Here is a 7,394-nt window from a genome sequence, read left to right as displayed (position 1 = left end):
AACATTCAGACTCGTCTTTAAAAGCCGGAAGAACTGCCCCGACTCTTCATGATCAACGGGGGAAAGGTAGTGGTGTCGGGAAGCTACCCTATGCCGTGGGTACAATCCCCACCCCTCCAAGCACCTGCTGTGAGCCTATAACTTGATTGAACATCTTCTGTACTGGGTACTAACCTGCCTGGGGCACGACCCCAAGGCCTTCTGGACTCCAAAACAAACTCACCTACACTTCACTCTGTCTACGTGGCTGGGCAAGAAGATGAAAGGGAAGTCTCAATATATAGACTCAAGTGTATTCTTTCCTGTCTATACTCAATGAGTCTGGAATTAACCAATTAGTCAGAGCTGTCAGGAAGTCCATAGAGGGAAAATAAGGCCTTTGAGTGTTCTCCTTTAACTTCGAAATTTATGAGTATGATGTAAAATGTTTTCGGACAAATTCAGAACTTGAATTATAAAAACAAACAAAGAAAGATTTAGTCACCAAATTTTAAGGGGTATTTTGCCAAAGACAACTATGTCTGTTCACATGTAAAATACAACCAGACTCCTTTCATGATATCACTTAGTAGGAAAAGATATATTGTGATGAAAAGCGTAACACAATTGCTGGAGGCTAAACAAGCCCGTTAGATGCAGAGAGAGAGGATCACTATATCTAACATATGTCTACTCCTGTACCCTGCACGTCTATGTAAGTATAAGGAAACATCTGAGTGTACGAAACCGAGACTTCCTATCACCAACTTCTGGTCACAGAATGCAGCAAGTATTTCATCGATAGCTGTAAAACTGTGTGTTTATTGGCTGGTTTCTGACTAGTAAGGTTTAAATACTAATTTTTCCCCTTTGCAAAGACTACTTAAAAATTCTTCCGGTTAGTCAAGTGACAAAAACTGGCACCTTCAGTGCAGATAATAGATTCTCACATGATAGAGTCTTGAGATTTCACTTGCAAAGTCTGTTACCTGTTAAAGAGAGAGGACTCCGGGGGGGAGGGGGTTTGGTGGTAAATCAGAACACATGTAATAAGCACTTTTTTCACTTAATCTTTTTCTTTTGATCCAAAGGGGATAAAAGTCAAATGTTCTCCAAAAGAGATTTACTACTTTAACACATATGCCCAAATATATTTCAATTTTGTTCCTCACCTTGGCTGTGAGACACTGCACAGTCCCATAGTCACTCGTTTCATCAGTGGACCGACCTGTGTTTTTGGGTGAAAAAGTATTGAACAGGACACAAGTCAGCACAGGATTGGACACTTGTGACCTCAGAGAAAAACGCATGGAAATGGAACACCAGATGCTTTACTCTAAATCAGTGATCAGGGAACAGGGGTAAATTACCCCAAATGGGGTAAAAATGAAATTCCTGGGGGTAATGCTGCCGATTCACATGCTGTCAGTTGGATTGTAGACCCCTTTAAATGTGAAATTGCTGTTGTACCAGAAGAGCCTCAAGGGTTGGCAGAGGCACTTCTTGAGCTTCGATGCAATAATGAAGCACGTATTACATTTGAAAACAAAGCAGATCTGTCATATTTTTGGATGATGTCAACAGCTGCATTCAAGGCATTCAAAATTGCCCATGAGGAGGCAGTCAAAAAGTTGCTGCCTTTTGCAACAACCTACCTTTGTGAACAAGGATTTTCCACTCTAACGAACATAAAAACAAAGCAGAGAAATCGATTGGACGCTGAAGACTGTATCCAAATTGCCCCAATATTGATGCTCTCGTATCAAAAATGAAGCAACATCATTTCTCCAAAACCTGAAGTTTTGAAGTTGAAACTTTCAAAGATTCAATAAAATTTTGAATTCCAATAATTAATAATATATGATTTCCTTCCTTGCAAATCAAGGGGGTAACATTGGCGTATCTAAATATATTTGGGAGTAAAAGGTAAAAAAGTTCCCTGACCCCTTCTCTAAATGCATTATTTTTATCTTTAATAGTTGATAACTTGCACGGCCAGTCTATAAGACTAGGGTAACGGGAGCGGGCACCCGTCAGCATCTTTTAGAAGGACAGAAATACACCTTCCAGCGACCAGATCCAGGATCACTTGTGCCTCAACACCAACAAAAATAAATGTAAGCTACATTGCAATCAAGAAGTCTCACATACACTCGATATGTATTAATTGTCGGATTTGCAGATAGGAGATGTGCCATTCATATTCACAGTCAGCATAACTGACATATCACTGCGATTTCAGCTTTTTGTCCTCATCAGCACACTTTTGTCCACTTTATAAAGGCTATAAGATATATTAGTGGTTTTTTTATAGAGGTGGAGAAATACTCTGCCATAATTTACGCTATTGGATGCTTTTCTTGAAATGTTCCACTTAAATAATTACACCTTTACATATTATTTTTAATCAGAATCCCAAAACTCCAGTAGTGGATCCTGTCTGTAGTCCTGCTTGCTAGTAGACATATAGCATCTATGAGAAAGTCTACAACAAGGCACCAGCAATTGTGCAGACTTTAGCAAGCAGCTTTTCTGCATTGTCGGATCCTCATTCATGCAGGTTTTTCTGTTTGATTTAACGGAACACTGTAGAGGAACAAATTCATTCCTGTTGACACCTATAAATGAATTTCTTGTGTACGCTTTGCCAGGGTATTTTAGAAACATCACACACTGTATCTACAATCGTAGAATTTCTACCAGAGCTTTTTATGGTTGATACATTTTGTTCCATCCAGTTGTCCTCAATTATCCAGGAACAATGTATAACAACAATTTATGTCCCAGCTTTGTTTGTTTGATAGCGTGATTACAGCACTATTAAAATTGTGCCGTTTGAATCCCCGGTTTATTTGCCATCTGTCGTTATTAAATATCAGTTTTTGTAAGTGCACCTGCTAAGAGAAACTGTTATGTATCTGCAGAATTAAAAAGCACGTTCCACAATTTCTGTCAATTTCTGCTAATGTCCAAAAGAAAAGCAGATTCATGAAATATCAGAATTTTCGAAAATTTCCCAGCTTAGTAAATGTTATTATGTTATTAAGTTCACATGGCTCCATTAAGAAATATGATTTGATTCAATGGTGTATCAAACTACACTTATGTTGATTGTGTGCTATTTTTCCCAAAAGTGTGGATAATTACCTTATCCCTGATGATACTATTCACACTAATGCACCATCACAGCTGTCCCAATCTCCACTCTGAGCCACACTCATTCCTCTTGTTTCAGCTGTGCCCTCTTCCACTTAGAATGTAAGCTCTCTAATGAGCAGGGTCCTCCATACCCTTTGTTTTCATGTCTGCGTTTATTTTGTCTACCTTGTATGTCCTTGTATTATGTATGTCCTGTTTTCCCTACTGTACGGCACTGCGGAGCACTGTGGCGCCTTACAAATCTACGATAATAATAATAATAATAATAATCATCATAATTAGCCTTATGATACGCTATAATCCCCTCTTTCCTGATTATATTCTATTGTTACTGCCTATGGCTCAGTATGTAAATGAGAGGGAGGGGACAGACTCTCTCTAGTATGACAAGGATTGCTCCTGACACTTTTTTGTTTCATGTTTCGTGTTTTGTGTTTCATTTTTGTTTGACAGACTGTGTTCTAGAATTAAGACAAATAACTATGTTTGTCTTTGCAATCATTATGCGTATTTGGTGTTTATCAAAACCATGGGAAGCCTGCCATCTACCCAGGTACAGAGAAAAATAATATTACCGTGGATGACGACGTGAAAACAACATTTGAGTCAATGACATTATCCAGAGACCAACAATGACAGAACAAGGACAAATGGCAACAGAGTAAAATGAAACCCAAATAACATGCAAAAAAAATTCCAGAACCTTATACAAAAATATCTTAGAAAAAATAGGCGCCAGCCCAATATCTACATAACGGGACAAGTAAATAAAGAAAAAATCAATTTAGTAATCCTAAAGATTAAACGCATGTTCTCCAGTGTTAATTTCTCACCTTGAGAAAAACTCAGATGGAGGTGAAACGCGTTGGTGCGTGGAAGGGGTGGACGATTTCTTAATTCTGAGGGTCCCTATTGTAGCAGGTTGTTTTCCGGAGAGGCAATGTATTAGACACATGATACCATTAAAGATATAGTATGAATCCTATTATACCTGTGTTCGGGTTGTGTACTTTTACTTTTTCCTATATTGTATTTATTGGGGCAATAAATTATGTGTTTTATTCCACGGATTTGCACTATGTTGTTTCTTCCTTTATGTGCACTATTGGAGTTTTAATCGTTTACTCTTTATACTTCTCTCTCGAGATTCAACTGGGCTCTATCCTCCTCAAGCCCCGAATCCTGCCCGATATGTTTTTAACCATATCCTTATTCCTGCCAAGGCCACTATAGCACAGGAAGGGAAAGCTCCTCTCCCCTTCACCTTAACAAAAGTCCAGTTTGGTTTAGAGATGGAAACCCTGGGTGCTCCCTATTCCACAAATCCATCCTCTCCATGGCTGAAATGGTCTGATTGGTATATATATGCGACAGAAGGTGGAGGGGCTCCAGAAGCAAATCTTTCTACCTCTCCCCCCCAACAATGGTATCCCCATTACCTCGATCAAGTCCCCACAACCCGTCCAGACAGTGTCCACAAGTCCCCAGGTCGATACAGAAGACTCAGCCTAAAACCCCACGGTGGTACACACGTTGTATGTAAACTGTTTATATTGTACTGGTGTGTTCATAGTCATATCCCCCTCCCCACCCTCCATTTCTTTTTTTACTTTCTGTACCCCCCATTTACTTGCTAAAACTTAATAAAAACAATTAATCATAAAATAATGCGTCTCAAATATTACCTAGATTTATTGTTGTATACTCTGTTATGTAATTATATTATACACAGTGTGCTATATAGGACAACTCCAGTGTATCATTACTGGAATAACAAACTAGCCGTGCACAACACATTACAGCCGGACTCTGTCTTACATTGTCTCTAATCGAGTCTCTAAGGGGCACATTTATCATTATTCACATAAAGTGAAAAGTAGTTTTCAATCCTTATCGCAATGATAAGGATTGAACTACTTCTCACATTTATGTACAGCCCTGCACAGAAACAGCAGTTCCGAAAAACTGCTGTTTCAGTGATAAAAAAAATCATACTTACCCCCCTCTTCGGAAGCGCTGTCTTCGGGTCTTCTCTTCACTCTTCAAGTGTTCCAAGAACTGGACATGCGCACACAGATCCCCTCTCTGTCTCTGCAACGATAGTTGCAGAGAGAGAGCGCTGAGTGACAGGGAGGGATCATGTGATCCCTCCACACATGCGCTGTCCAGCTCTGCTCTCCGGAGCAGAGCTGACAGCATTAGATTTCCTCATGTACGCCAGCTGCAGCTGGCGTACATTAACATGACAAGTTCCCGAAAAAAATGTTTTTTCGGGACTTGTTAGATTGCGGCCAGGAGCAGTCACCATTCTGTTGAATGGTGACTGCTCCCAAAAAACGAAGAGGAGTGCAAAGCAGCAGCATGCCCCCTTAATAAATTTGCGGAGGACACTGTGGGACCTTAATTATCCGTTAAAAGCACTATCGTGCTTTATTAAATATGCCCCTAAATGAGTCAGCTCATCTGAAAGTTCTCTCTCTCTCTCTCACACACACACTCTATTTCTCCTCCCTAATCCTTCCCTTCATTCCAAAACCTTAGGATAATAATGCAAGTTTATGTGTAATCACGCTCGTAATCTTTGCTGCAAAAGCAAACTCTTGTATGTGTGAAGTAGGTTACAGAGTCTCAGGGTATGAAATTGTGTACACAGTATGAAGAGTTGAAGAAACATCTGCAGGTGTTAAATTAGAACATTTCACAAGCCCAGATCACACTGTCCATCTCACACCTTCCACTGCTATTTGTACAACGGAAATCTAATACGTCTGCCCAACACTTAAAAACAACTATGCTTTTTTGTTGCACAAAGCAAGTAGACTTCAAATCTGCAAAAAGCCATGAAAAGATTGAAAAATACAATTAGGAAGTATGCAAACTTAGGAGCATGTGTACTTTGAAGGTAGTCTTCTTGGTGGAAGGTCTGGTACTAAGAATAAAGACCTCTCAGAGATTTTTTTGCAGAAAATTTGCAAGTGTTTTTATGTATCTTTTCCTGGAAGACTATTAGCTAAAAGTTAAATTTACAGACTGCAGTAGCAAAATCCTCCATTAGCATCCGAATCAAGGAGAATGCTTATAAGCTTCTGTACTGATGGTACCTAGTTCCAACTAAACTACACAAGATCTTCCCCCCCTCTCTCAGAGAAGTTGTCAAGCACATGGGTCATCATCATCATTTATTTATATAGCGCCACTGATTCCGTAGCGCTGTACAGAGAACTCATTCACATCAGTCCCTGCCCCATTGGAGCTTACAGTCTAAATTCCCTAACATACACACACAGACGGAGACGGACAGACTAGGGTAAATTTTGCTAGCAGCCAATTAACCTACCAGTATGTTTTTGGAGTGTGGGAGGAAACCGGAGTACCCGGAGGAAACCCACGCAAACACGGGGAGAATATACAAACTCCACACAGATAAGGACATGGTTGGGAATTGAACTCATGACCCCAGTGCTGTAAGGCAGAAGTACTAACCACTACACCACCGTGCTGCCCGGTCTTGTAGAGAACCTGATGCAGTATTCACTTTCTAAAACACTACACTCACTGCAGACCCAGGTGAGGCAGCTCCACCACCTCACATTATCTCCGACGATCCAAACCCCATCCTGCAAACAGACCCCCCCCCCCCCCCACTTTCAAAAGTGCTTCCATTCCACAGAGCGCTAATGGAGAAATTCTCACTCCAACACAGACTTCTTCCACTACAAATGTATCCTATCTCTCTCCCCAAGCAAACCTACGTCAGACTTATCATCCACTCAGTCTACCAACAATCGCTGTCTCTTTGCCTCTTTCAACTCACTTCTCTGCCCACCCGAACATCTATAAAACAGGTAAAGAATTCCGAGCAGCAGAAACTTTATAATGTATTCTGTTGAATGGTTTCTATGATATGCACAGTGTGTAATATTATATTATTGAAGCTGATCTGTTAATATGAATATAACATCTTAAACAAAGCATCAGATTTGCGTGCAATCTTTCCTGATATAAGTATTATTGCCCATTTGATGTGTTACGTGTATCTAAGCCTATGTACTTATCTATTCAGACTTTATTAATGTATAGAGCAAAATCTTTAAGAGGCTGGAAGCAAATAATATGTACTGTGTATATTCTAATAGTCCTGTGTCTAGAATATCTGCTATGGTGGACCTGTGAAGAATATATTGTGATAAACATACAGTATGTCTAACAGAAAAGTTAATTCGGAGCAGAAAAGGAGCCATAATTCTGGGTAAACT

Source organism: Mixophyes fleayi, chromosome 6, assembly GCF_038048845.1.
Source record: "Mixophyes fleayi isolate aMixFle1 chromosome 6, aMixFle1.hap1, whole genome shotgun sequence".
Taxonomy (NCBI): Eukaryota; Metazoa; Chordata; class Amphibia; order Anura; family Limnodynastidae; genus Mixophyes; species Mixophyes fleayi.
This window is presented reverse-complemented; position numbering follows the sequence as displayed.